The sequence below is a fragment of the Lissotriton helveticus genome, chromosome 2_1 (assembly GCF_964261635.1).
Source record: "Lissotriton helveticus chromosome 2_1, aLisHel1.1, whole genome shotgun sequence".
Taxonomy (NCBI): domain Eukaryota; kingdom Metazoa; phylum Chordata; class Amphibia; order Caudata; family Salamandridae; genus Lissotriton; species Lissotriton helveticus.
Window position 1 is genome coordinate 2,010,394,345 of NC_136059.1, and position 14,896 is coordinate 2,010,409,240.

Sequence of the window (14,896 nt, forward strand, 5' to 3'; positions counted from 1 at the left end):
TTTCACTGTCTAAACCGTAAACATGGCCACATATTATAGTGTGTTCAGTTTCTGCATTTAACTATTTGGACATTTGAAAAATTATCGATATATCATTTATGCTTTTGTAATTTCCAAAATGTGAATGATGTCGATTTGTTTATAATGAGAAAAAAGAAGTATTGGTCCTCAAACATGAGTGCCTGTGGGCACCACCTGCAACCAGCAGCTCGAATGAAGCACTGGCGCAAGGGCCAGAAACGAGAGCAGGGACTGCTCTGTAAGGTTATTTCGAAATTTTAAGTAGTCATTCGGTATAGTGCAAGAAAAGAGGTCAGAAATACAGAACAAGCATACATAAAGCCAAAGATACGTAACAGCTCTTTTGCAATCCCTTATTAGTGGTGCAGATTTACTGAGTGTCAGCAGGTCATGACTTTTTATCCCCGTAGGCAAGTTATTGACAGGACGAACGGCAGACCCGAAGGGTTAATTTAAACAGATTTGATTAGAATGCATCATTTTGCAAAGAAGAATTAAAACCATGATGGTCAATAGGGACTGCCAAAACTCATACATATTCTTCTAGTTACAGCTGTAGAGATTTGCTGGAAATGTGATGAGATGAAGATTTCAACATACAATGATTACTCACATAAACATGAATATATGAAAGAGCGAGAATATTGCTTCTTTTGTTGCAAGATGACTACAATAGAAGATATTTGAACTCGCTTATTCGATATCCTTATTAGAAAAGAAGCGTAATGTGCTACTTTATGATAAATGTATTAGGTTTCGAAGAGAATGGAGTGACTTCTTTCCTAACATTTCTTGTTGCTACTCATAATGAATGCTGTTTATTCCAGCAGTTTATTCTCCACCAGTGACGTAACAAGGCGGGGGCAGTGGGGGCCACCCCAGGCGGAACGAGTTTTGGGGACGGCGGAACCCCTGTTCTTACCTGCAGCCGTTGCTGGGCAGCAAACGCAGGGACCTTTGCCATCCCCTGCTCTTACCTACACCTGTCGAGGGGTGGCAAATGGTCTAGCTAAGCCACTGCTCTCCACCCCTGATTTCTAGGAAGGAGTGAGGCGTTCCATCATGACCCTCTATGACTACTGTGGTGGTTATAGCTGCTATTTGTTTCACTGGATTTCTAATCTAACCAGGCACTTCATTCTATTTCGGTCTGCAGTCTAGATATCGAGTTATTTTTATCGACGGGACAGAATATCGACCTAGTAATATCGAGATGGCAGTACTATCGAGGAAAGTAATATCGAGGTAAGTTTTATCGATTTAAAAAATATATATATATATCGAAGTTAGAAATATCGAGTAGTTAATATCGACTGTTTAAAATATCGTTTTTTTGTTAGTTAAAAATATTGAAACTTAAAATATAGAGTGTTAGAATATCGAAAGGCAAAATATAGAGTGTCAGAATATCGATGTGTGAAATATAAACTGTTCATAATGTCGAAAAAGTTAAGTGTTTATAAAAAAAATGATGTTTGTTAATTCATAAAATTAAATATATATGTATTTTTTTAATTTACATTTTTATAAATATTTTAAATTTTGTAATTATTTTAAAAACATGTATAATACATTTTAGCAGCGAGATCTTAGTTTTTAGGGTACTAGGGTGGGGAGTGTGTTAAATTATATATTTTAATTTTTAAAATGTTTTTTTTATTTTTTGACAAATTGTATGTTTTAGGGGCGGGTTGTGTGTTTATAGGGGAATAGGGTGAGGCGTGTTTTAAAATATATGAGGATGGCAGTTTTTTAAATTATTTATTTAAATTTAAATTTTTAATATGTTTTAGGGGCGGGTTGTGGGTTTTTAGGGGAATAGGGTGGGGAGTGTTTTAAAAATGGGATTTTTTTTTATTGAATTATTAATATGTTTTAGTGGCGGGTTGTGGATTTGTAGGGGAATAGGGTGGGGATTTTTTAAATATTTATAAAAAAAATTGTCTATATTTTAGGGGTGGGATGTGTGTTTTTAGGGGAAATGGGTGGGGAGTGTGTTAAAATATGTGAATTTTATTTTGAAATGTAAAATGTTAATTTTTGAAGAAATTGAAAATTGTTTTTGTTTTAGGGGTGTTATTTCTGTTTTTAGGCGTGTAGGGTTTGTATTTTCTTTAATTTTAAAATTTAATTGTTTTAAAAAATGTTTTGTTTTTTATATAAACATTGTTTATTTAGAATTTTTAATTTAGGAAATGTGAATTTTAATTAAAAATTAAAAATGTTTTACTACATATTTTTTTTTAAATATAAAAATTACAATTTTGACATTTATTTTGGGGGTTTTGTGTGCTTTTAGTGTAATAGTATGTTTTTTCAATTACATTTTCACATTTAATTTTTCAAATTAAAAATTTTAAATAAGTTTTACAAAAATTTTAAATTTTAAAATATCAAAATGTAAAAATTCATTTAAGTGTGAATAAAGTTATATGTTTTTAAGAATTGTGTAACATTTGGCAATAATTTAACATAATTCTTTTTTTTGTTAAGTTTTGTGAAAAATAATGTTATTATGTAATTTTAATTTACATTTTTTTTACAATATTGTTTGTAATTAATTAAAGAGGTACTAAGTATTAAAAAATCATGTAAAATTATTTGAAATATATTTAAAAAAAATATATAATAATGATACAAAATTAAAAAATTAACAGTAATTTTTATTTTTAATTTTGAATTTTAATTATGTTTTATATATTTTTTTAATTGCGATGCAAGAGGTATGTAATATTTATGAAGGTTCATTATATGGGTTTATTGTCCTGCACATTCTTAGAGTATATACTTGGTGGAGTTGGGAATAATAAATTATATGGTTTTACTGTCTAGCACCTTCCTAGAGTATATAATTGGTGGAGTGGAAATACTAATTTGAATGTGTTTACTATCCAGTACCTTTCAAGAGTATATACTTGTTGGAGTGGGAATAGTAATTTATATGGGTTTAGTGTCAAGCACTTTCTCAGAGTATATACTTGGTGGAGTGGGAATAGTAATTTATATGGGTTTAGTGTCCAGCACCTTCCCTGACTTTATACTCGGTGGAGTGGGAATAGTAATTTGTATGGGTTGACTGTCCAGCACCTTGTCAGAGTATATACTTGGTGGAGTGGGAATAGTAATTTAGATGGGTTTAGTGTCCAGCACATTTCCAGAGTGTATACTTGGTGGAGTGGGAATAGTAATTTAGATGGATTTAGTGTTCAGCACTTTCTCTGACTTTAAACTTGGTGGAGTGGGAATAGTAAATTATATGGGTTTAGTGTCCAGCACCTTCACTGACTTTATACTTGTTGAAGTGGGAATAGTAATTTATATGTGTTTAGTATCAAGCACCTTCTCAGAGTATATACTTGGTGGAGTGGGAATAGTAATTTAGATGGGTTTAGTGTCCAGCACCTTCCCTGACTTTATACTTGGTGGAGTGGGAATAGTAAATTATATGGGTTTAGTGTCCAGCACCTTCCCTGACTTTATACTTGGTGGAGTGGGAATAGTAATTTATATGGGTTTAGTGTCCAGCACCTTCCCTGACTTTATACTTGGCGGAGTGGGAATAGTAAATTATATGGGTTTAGTGTCCAGCACCTTCCCTGACTTTATACTTGGGGGAGTGGGAATAGTAAATTATATAGGTTTAGTGTCCAGCACCTTCCCTGACTTTATACTTGGTGGAGTGGAAAAAGTAATTTCTATGGGTTGACTGTCCAGCACCTTGCCAGAGTATATACTTGGTGGAGTGGGAATAGTAATTTATATGTGTTTAGTGTCCAGCACCTTTTGTGAGAATATAATTTGTGGAGTGGGAATAGTAAATTAGATGGGTTTACTGTCCAGCACCTACTCAGAGTTTATATTTGGTGTAGTAAGAATAGTACATTATTAGGGTTTACTGTCCAGCACCTTTTGAGAGTTTTTGTAGGGTGGACAAAGCGTTGTGAATTATATGTGTATTATGAGGAGCTATGTTTTAGGTTTTTAATTTGTAGTGGAGGAATTGAATGTGATATATGTGTGGTGTTTATTGTGTTTTAAGACTTTGTGTTTTTGGGATTGGTAATATTACATTATATGTGTGTTGTGTTTAGTTGTTAGTAGTGTTTATATTTAGGCGTCACTTCCGATCCTGGAAAAAAACGTCCGTACGATTCGTATCCGGAGCCCTCTCCGTACGAATCGTAAACATGCCGTACGACCCGACGAGTACGATCCGGACCGGGGTATGAGGACGCGAATCGTACGGTCCACGTCAGGTAAGGCCGATTCGTATTGAAAAGTACACAATCACATACACACCGTATGGTCCCTACACCCCATGATCGCAGGGGTATGCACCGTACACCTCTGATCATGGACTGTACGCACCGTACCCCGCGATCGCAGGGTGTACGCACCGTACCCCGCGATCGCAGGGTGTACGCACCGTACACCCAGCGAACATGGGGTACGGTGCGTATACCCCATGATCGCAGGGTACGGTGCGTACACCCAATGATCGCAGGGGTACGCACCATATCCCTGCGATCGGGGCTTTCCATACCTTTTTCGAGGCGAACTCTGCTTCTCCGGATGCTTTCGGCTCCCGTAAAAAAAACGATGTACGGTGCGTACCCGACACAAATCGTACTTGCTGGGTCGGAGAAACCAGCCGCGAACCGTACGGATGTCGCGTACAGCGGGTTCCGAGGGAGATTCGTATGGGGGTTTGATTCGTACGGTCTCTGTACAATGCGTACGAAGTCCAGCTCCTGGTACGAATCATACTTCGTCGTACGTACGGGGGACGTTGCAGGGTACGATTCGTATTGGAAAAAAAAACGTACGGCTATTCGGAGCGGTTTTCCGGAATCGACCCCTTTGTGTTTTAGGAGTATGTAAGTAAGTAGTTATATTTATGTATACGTTTATGTGTTAAAAGTACTTATAGTAAATATAAGAATAGTAATGTGAGAGGTAAATAAATACAATGATATTTACAGTATTTAAATACATAACATACAGTAAAATTTATTTAAACAATCTTAATTATTTATTATAATTGACAGTAAGTGAAATTAAATTAATCAGACTCAAAGCATGTTTTAAAGATTTTATTATGTCCATAAGAGGGTAATAAAATGAGAAAGTAATTTTATTGACATTTTTCACTGTTAAGTACACATTTTTATTTTGATGATATATAGTGTAGTAACATATTTGTATTATAATTACAGTTGTATATTGGTAAAAATTGATTTTTATTGCAGACACATTTTTAATACAATAATTTTTAAGAAAAGTATCATTTATTCAGTGTACATTTGTTTGTTTAATTCACATTTATTACTGTCGTATAGAATTTTTAAAAAATATTTTTATAATACAGTGTCTGTATATTCAAACATATTCATATATATATATATATCAGGAAAAAAGTAGGTATTGCTCACATTGATATATAATTTACAATTGTATTTTTCCCAAGACATTATTATTATTAATATATAAAATATTAATAATAATAATTGTTACAGAGGTAAAGAGTTATTAGACAGATAGGCCCCCATTAGGATGCCGCCCGTCACCCTTGCGGAAAACGGGACCGCCCGGCTTAAGGGCGGGGGTCCCGATGTTTGCATTAGGATGTGCCCGCCACAGTGGCGGGCGCACCCCCCTTTTTTAACATTGTGGCGGGCAGTGCTCACTGCTCCGCCCGCCTCAATGTCAAAAATGTATGCGTGCATTTGCATAAAGAAAGTGGCAGGCACCGCGTGGTGCCTGCCGCTTTGTTTATGCAAATGCCTGGGGGGTACCACAGGTACCCCCCGTATGCAACCCCCACCCCTCCTTCACTCTGGGGGCCCGCAGGGTGAAGACCGCATGCCTTTCCGTGGCGGCATCGCCGCCACGGAAAGGCATCCTGATTTGGCCCATCATATTATGGCTGGCAGTGTCTATTAGACACCGCCACCACATTAATCCTTTTCCGCCCCGGCCGAAAGGCGACCGGGGCGGGAAAGCGGAGGACGGTCTTTCCGCCCGCCGTGGCCCCCCCGCCATACTAATATGGTGGGGGGGGCATTTGAGAGTGGATGTCGGGCAGATTGCCCCCGCCAGGCCGGCGGTGGCTACCGCCATCCTGGCAGGGGCAATCCGCCCGACATCCTAATGGGCCCCCAAATGTTTTTAGGTACATTATTTGTACATATAAAGAGTAAATAATAGTAACATGTATTACAGTATTTCACATTCATACAGTCATGTAAGTATTGTTTATTAAAGTAAATGTTTGTTTGATTAATATAAAGTATTTCAGAATAACATAGGACATTGTAAATAATTTTTTAACATTGTTAGATTTTATTTTAATTCAAAAAAATATAATAGTTTGACAATATTGACTGAAACATATATTAAATAATTTTAGGAGATTATTTAATGTTAATAAGAATGGGACTATTTGTTTGTGAGGGACTATTTTGTAACCGCGTAATGTTATTTTGGGTCATTTCGACTTTGAAGAGCTCGTGGTTGGAGGCTGCGTCGCGTAAGGAAGGGTACCTTTATTTTTAAGTATTTTATTTAAGTTAGATATATAGTTTGAGTGTTTGTGGAGTGTGTATAGGTTTTCTAGAGTTGGGTACTTGTCGGATGTGTGTGTTTTAGGCGGTAGTTACGTTTTTTGTTTGGTTCCGTTTTACTCGTTTTGGGCCTACTAGGTTGAGGTAGGAATAGGGTTAGAAATGTTAATTAAATGATATGTATAATGTTTAATAATGTTTGAAAATGTATGTTGGGGTGCATTGTGTGTAAGTGGGTATGTTTTATTTCTATTTTTCAGGTACTTCATGTGGATGTTGTTTTTGGGAGAAGATTGCATTTTTTTTTCTAAGAAGTGTATAGAATATTATTTTTTCTTTTTTAAACACACTTTCTAAAATTTTTGCATTTTCAAGGAGCGTTTCTGTAATTAATAAACTATTTTTGGGTTTTTAATGGTTTATCGTTGGATCGATTTTGGAGAAAAATCGTTATGGATGTGTTTTTACTTTTATTTTTTACATTTGGTTTCCTAGGAGCGTTTTTTTATTTAAGCTAACTATTTTCAGGTTTTTAAAGGTTTCTCGACTGGATGGTATTGGAGAAGAATCGTTTTGGATTTGTTTGCATTTTTGCATTTTTTTATGGGTTCCTTTGGATTGTTTGGATGACTTACTACTATGGAAGGATTTCTTCCGTTACAAAGGTTTGTCTTCAGCAACAAAGCGAGTAAGTTTTATTTATTTATTTTTTGGGTGGGATTGTCATTTTATTTGTTTAAATATTTTATGTTATATGTCAAAAATGATAAGAAAACTGTTCAGATATATATTTATATATATTTAAATAAAATATATATAAGATATATATTTAAATAAAATGTATTAAATGTATTTGACAATTTTGTTACAGTTTCTAACATGTATCTTTATATATATTTTATGCTTAATATTTGCTCAGTATAGGTATGTTAGATATGTTTAAAGAATTGTTTTTGCTATCATAGACAGATATTGTAGGCCTCTGGTAGTTGGGTATAGGTTTACTTGGTCTTGTAAGGTATTATACATTTTTTTTAGTTTGTTTAGTTAGCTTAGGGCCAATTAGTGTTACAGATTGGTCCATTCGGAGTTCTTGATAACTTTGTTCCTTTTGTAACAATTGGAGTAGTTTATGTAGTGTAGGGGTACCTCTGCCTGTAGTTGCTTGGAAAGCATTGTGCCATCCTTTAACTGTGTTGTTACTTTTAGCCTGTTTAATTAATGTACTTAGGTAGACGTTCCACCAGGGAATTTGAAATTTATGTTGTCTTCTATGTCCTGATCTGTGTAGCCTTCCTACCCATGTGTCTTTGAAGTAATCTATTAGAGGGCTTAATTTTGTTTAGTTTTTTTAATAATAGGGGCTATCTATTAGTAGGTTGTAATGTTCTGCTACGTCTGTTACAGGAACATAGGCTAGGGCAATAATTTTTTTAACCTGGTAGGCAAAAGTGCTGTCATTGCAGTATTGGGAGCTTAGGGCAGATTTTTGTATATGTTTCCATATACATTGGTTGAAGTGGTAGTAGCAACCTTGGATTGCTGTGTGAGGGTAGGTTTTTAGAACTGAATTTACCATTGCTTTCTCAAAGTCAATGATAATTTCTTGGGGGAAGTAATTATTGGTTTGTTCTTTTATTTTATTTAGGAGCTCAACATAGGTTGTTTGCTGTTCGTTGGGCAGTAGGCTATATATGAAGGGAATATTGCATTTCTGACAGTGTCCATGGATGGTGTATAGTTGATAGAAAGGTTTAGGGCATACTGAAAATGTAGCATCCATCATCCAATGTTTCACATTGGTGTAATTTCACCATATTGTCTGCTGTAGCAAACATTATAATTCTTTTTTCATTAGATGTATTGTCATACAGGATGAAAGGTTTGTTACTATGAGTTATTCTCAGTTCAGGGGGAATTTGGACTTGCTCAAAGGTTTTTGGGGCAGGTGGAGTAGCGGAAGTTGTTCTTTTTTACCTAGCTATTGTCCTTTTTAGAGATTCAATGGAAGGTAATTGGCTTGATGCATGTTGGGGGAGAACGTTTAGGTGTTCTTTAAGGATAGTTGTAGAAGGTAGGTCTGTGCTAGTACTTGCTTCTTTTAGTGAGTCAAGCATTTGTCTAATTTCTATTTCTGTCACGTTGGGAGGGTGGTTATGTTCTGTCGTATTGGTTACAGTTGTTTCGTGTGTTATAGCTCGACCATAGCATTTATTAGAGTAGTATTTGCTGCATTTCCAAAACACTTTCAGTTCATGCTGCTTTTTTTGTGTATATATATAGCCCATATAACATAAAAGCATTTTTCCTTTCTGTGAAGTTAAAAATGTGGCCCCTTCAGTCATGTTTATTTTTTCTTTCTACAGTAAATAAATGTTGCATAGAGATATTTAGTATGGTTTCTAGGTTAATCATTTGCATTTATAACATTTTAACTATATCTGTACCTCTTTCTTAGTTGCTTGGAGGGCTGTGCTGTGTGTTTGGATGCTTTACTTCTCTTTATTTTGTCGATGGTTCTGTTGGGAAAAGAAAATGAGATTTATTGTATATGCTCTATTTTGTATTACTGGATTTTTTTGCATAAGGACGTTTTCTTGATAGTTTTATGTTTAAAAGTTCTCTCTGTTATTTTAGTTTAAATACTTACTTTTGTTTTAGAGTTGATAGAGTTGTAGAAGTTGGCCTTTTTTTCGGTAATTTTGATATATCTGCACGACATGGTAAGAAGTTATAAGGTAGTGGCACTTACTTTTCTTTTGTGTATCCCATTTTTAAATGTAGCAGGATTCTCTTCTGGTGAAAATCTGGCAGAGTTTCCCCTTCTTCACGTTTGGTGGCGTAAAGTGTTATCTAGTTGTGTATTTTCTTTCTTTTTATAGTCTTTCTATAATGTGTTGGTTGTTTTCATTGGACTGCATAATTATTTGGTGTTTTTTATTGGTTGCTTGAGAGTGTTCGAATTGTTTTGGTAGTTATGTGCCTTATATGCAAGACGCCAATTAATGTTTTTTTTATGGTGGAGCCTTTTTTTCTATCTTTTTTTATAATTCTTTTATAGTGTGAGATGTATAATGTTTTATATATTAAAATTATGTGAATGTATTATATTTTCGAATTTTTACTGTTTATAATTTTCTTGATGTTTATTTACTCAATGATTATAGTATATTCATTTTTATATAATTATGGTGAGTTATGTTACTATTTACGATGTTTTTTTCGTTATATGTTGTGTTATTTGTGATCTATAGAGAAGTCGATATTTTTTTTTTGCGATATTTTAGTACTCTATATTTTTGTTTTCGATATTTTATCTTATGTCTCTATATTTGTTGAAAGTCGATATATTTTGATTGCGATATATTTTTGGGTTTGATTATGTTCTAATCGATTTTTTTTGTTGCGATATTGTAAAGCCGATATTTGTTTAGTTACTTGTTTAAGTATTGGTAGTCAATATTTTTGTAGTCGATAATTTTGCTTCGATATTTTGGGTAGTCGATATCCGGTCTGTCGATATTGTTTCAGTGATCCTTCTATTTCTTGGGTGTGGGATCAAAAGATTGCCTGATATATTGCAGCCTTAATATTTTTTACAAAACTGTTGCCCCATTTAAGTTAATTATAGAAAATCTGCACCTATTTAAATGGCATTTTTGGAAACTTTATTTAAGGCACAATTTGTATATCACACAATATTTCTGGAATAACATTTTGGCTTACAAATGTTTCCCTGACCCACAGCGAAGGTCATAACTTCACATTCTAATAATTTCCTATCCTCCTACTGACTTTCGGGTGGTGAGGCTGCTGTTAGTTTCCTCAGAATACCTGATCCACCCCAAACACTACAGGCCTGATTAACAGAGATTTGGCTGTGAATAATTTGACTAAGGGCCTTATTTAGATCTTGTTGGATGGGTTAATCCATCACAATGCTGTCAGATATTCCGTCCAACGAATTATATCTCCCATTGGATATAATGGGATTTATATTTCGGCAGATGGAGTAACCTATCCGCCGAGATCTAAATCAGGCTCTATGTCTTGTAGAACTCATAGTTTGCACATGGAATTGTTATGCTTTGTCATGTTATGCTCTCCTACAACGAATCATCCCCGAAGGAATATCTCGGCGCTTTTGCTGAAATATACGACTAGCAAAAAACTGACTAAAACAGCCAAGTTTTTAGGAGTTTTTTAAACTCACCCGGCTCTCTGCATATGTCAATAGTATGGGGATGTTTATTCCAGTAGAAATGGGCCAGAGAGGAAAAAGACCCCCCTCCAAATCTGAAAGTATGACTTCATGGAATTTGAAGAAGGTCTTTGTCTGTAGATCTCAGCACTCTAGTCGGTTGACAATAACTGATTTTATTTTGTAAGCAGATTGGAACCTTACAGTTCAGGGTTTTATGGGTAAGACAGCACATCTTAAAATGTTGTCTTTTACTTATTGGTAGCCAGTGTAGTTAGTGAAGTATTGGGGCAGAGGGAGAGCCCGTGGTAGATTACACACCAGTCTGGCTGTACTATTCTGACCCACCTGCAATTAAGATAGTAAAGTCTCGTTTGCACTGGCACGTAAAGCATTTCCATAGTCGAGACAACTTGTAATTAGGCTTGAACTAGGATTTTTACAGAGGTAGCAGGAAGCCATGGAAATGGTTTTAGTAGTCACATGGTAGCAAAACAGTTTCTGTAAAGGGTCGAAACATGTTCTTCAATGATGAAAGACATGTCAAGCTTTACTCCAAGGTTTTTAACTACTTGTGTTGGGGATAGGGTGGTTCTAATTCGAATGGCCACCAATCCGACTCCCATAGTTGTTGGGCTTCCCAGAATAAGAGTATTTCGGTTTTGTCTCTCTTAAATTGCAGGCAGTTGCTAGACATCCTGGAAGCGATCCTTCACGTGCAATCAGAGAAGTGGACTTTCACCCCTTCCACATCGGGGCCAAAGGAGATGACCAGCTGTGTGTCATCATCATAAATGATATCTCAAAACCACATGTCTTGACGATTTGTTACAAAGGGGTAACATAAACATTAAACAATGTGGGACTAAATTTAGACCTCTGCGGTGCTCCTTACCTGACTGGTAGCCTGCGTGATTTAAAGGATTTCAAGGAAATGGTTTGAAAATGGGCTATCAAAAAGCCAACAAACAATTTAAGAGCTTTGTTGCAGACCCCAATGTCATCCAGGGATCTAATAGTGTCAGTGACACAAACTAATGTCATCTCTGTGACAGATCAAAGAGCCTGTGATCTTCAAAAAATGCAGAAAGGTGCTTATTTATATTAGTCTGCAAAAGTTTACTGAGGAGAGGATGCTGCGAGATGGGAAAAAATTAGAAGCAATATTGGGGTCAGCTTTTGGCTTTTTCAAGATGGGGAAGACTAGTGCAGTTTTCCAGTTGATAAGGACTAAGGCTGAGTACAAGGAGGGTGGAGACACCTGCCATGAACTTGGGCGGACACAGATCCAGGGGTGATCCTGATTGGGCAGTCTCTAACAGCCTCTGGATTTGCTCCAAAGTACAAGGTACAACACTTTCCAGATGAAAAGTGGCCTTAGGAGAAGGCATGTCAAAATCAGGAAGACTATTAAGTTGACTCCCAGTTTGGAGAAAATTAACATATGAATTAATAATCTTTTCTTCAAAGAAATTAGCTAATAGGTTGCATAACTCTCATGAGGCTGGGATCATATGTGCACATTAGGTTTAATAAACTCATTAAGGAATCTAAAGAGAATTTTTGTGGAATTGCCTGCTTGATTGATTTGATTTATAAGGAAGTTTTTATGGGCCTTTTTGATTAGAATATTTCTTCACGAGCAGATTTAATTCTTTTTTATCTGTGGGATCTTTAGTCCTTCACCAGCACCTTTCCAATCTTCTGCACTTGGATTTCACCAATTTTAGGTCAGCCGAAAACCAAGGTGCACCATTTGTGTTAGGAGTGGCAGGGTTCTGTCTCAGAGGAGCAATTTGGTCTAGTACCTGGGAAAAAGAATTCTGAACGTTTCCCAGAGTATTCTCCATATTTGCATTACAGGAAGATACAGGAGGAGACAAGCCTTGGCAAAGGAGACAGGGCATCTTGTTAATGTCAATCAGTTCATTTATTTTTGGAATTTGAATGCTAATCAAATAATGATCAGGCCAGAAAAGCAGTAAAGGGAGTTCACTTCTAAGCTCCTGCGAATTAGTAAAGATGAAGTCTAAGGTCTGGCGGGCCGAGTCTGCATGTCCCACCACTACCTGTTTCAGACCTAGCATCTCCATATCAGCCAGGCGAAGTGCTACCTCATATTTTAGAATGTCTTCTGCGTGAAAATCAAAATCACCCAGAATTAAACAATTGTTAAATGCCAAAACATGAGGAGTGATATATTCCACTAAGTGGTGACTAAAATATTTCTTTGCTCCAGGGAGACTGTAAATTAGCACACCCTTCCAGAAATCTGTAGCTGAAAGCTCGATTCTGATCATACATATTTTCACCCATTCAGCTAACTGACGCTCAATAACAACTCCTTTTACTGTGTCTTAGAAGGCAGTTGCCACACCTCCACCTGGCCAGGAATCTCTATCCAGTTTAAGCAGCTGATATGGCTTTGGGAGAGCTAAAGGGATACATGGTAAAGCTGCCTCATTCAGCCTTGCTTGTGTTAGGTAACACAGGTCCGGAGAAAGGGAAGTTAGCAAATCCCAGAGTTCCGTTGAGTGCGTTGCCATAGATCTAATATTATAGAATATAGTTTGAGGGTATAAGAATCTGAGGGGGAAAGGTAATTACATTCTAAAATTGGGTTTGTAGGTCTTAAGTCTCTGTTAATGTATGAGCTTAGGGAGGTGTCAGAATTCACGAAACAGGAACATTTATAGTGAGGGCAGGAAATTGGACCTTCCAAAATGGAAAGAAAATGACCAGTGAGGCACTGGAATGAGAAGACAGAATACCAGGTTTTGGGATTAAGATGGTGGAGTCCGATTGAGTAATAACATAATTTAGTGTAGTGACTGCATCTCTAATCAAAGAGGCAGAGTGTCTGGCACCTGGCACCATTCGGGGATGGGCGGGCGCAGACGGACTTGCCTTTGGCGCACTTTCCATGCACCAGCAGCGTGCCTGCCGCACGGGTCTGCTGTACGTCTGTGTTCCTATCGGTCTAACATAGGTGACTCTCGTAAGGAATATAGCACCTAGACTGTAAACCTCTCCAAAAGGGGCGGGCTTATTTGTCAACCCGGAAGTAAGCTAAAACCAACGACTATCTCCGCTTAAACACTGAGACCGCGGAGGACCAGAGAGAAAGGTGACGTGCAGATGGGAAAGTATGACAGAGACATAAAGGAGCTGCAATTACAACTGCAATATTTCCCGGCCCAATTATAGCAGCAGTAAGTATTAAGACAGTAGTAGACATGTCTTTATTCAAGGGTTTATCTACTACAAGAATAAGTCACATGTACCCACCCAAAAAATATTTCAGACTCAAGCACTGAGTTCTGTTTTACCATCCACTTGCACCCTGTGCCTGATGCCAGGAGACTGTCAGGACCTCAGCACGATTAGCGACGATCACTGGTGCAGCGCAGAGACATGAGAGCCAAAAGACAATGGAGATAGGCTCATGGACAGGACTAGTTCAGAATCAGCATACCAAGATGGCTGCCGAGCCGAAAACTCAAGGAGCGGTCTAGTCTTTTGATCCAGAGCTGCGGGGAATCTTGGTGATGCGCGAGCAACGTCGGAAGTGCGCAATTCACAGAGTTTTCAACCCGAGAAGCAGCCCTTTGTGAGGAGAAGAGTTTCGTCAAAGTATTTTAGGCAATAATTCTGTGATAATTTAAAAATTCAAATTCTAGTTAAGGTACAAGAGAGTTAGAATAGGAAAGGAAGAAAACGGAATACAAATGACTAAGTCGCGACTCTGAAGGAACGTCCGACAGCTGAAAAACCCTATAGAAGACAACGGTCGGCAAGTTCATATCTAGACCTGGAGCAGGAGCATGCGGATAACAGAAGCTAAGTGAACAATACAATTTAGAGTACATAATGTTATTAGTCCATTGAACCTAGGGACTAAGGATACAACACTTACCTTGTAGAAAACTCGTTTGAAGTATACAGAGATATTATTCCTGAAAAGAAAGAAAAGAAGTCAATAACAAAAAGCAGGCTTAATACTTTCATTGAGACAAGAACAAGATATAAAGGCAGTAGAAAAATACAGTCCAAGTGAGCGCAAGTAAGTAGGGAGAAAGAGAGAAATACTATAGTGTTAGGAGGTATTAAT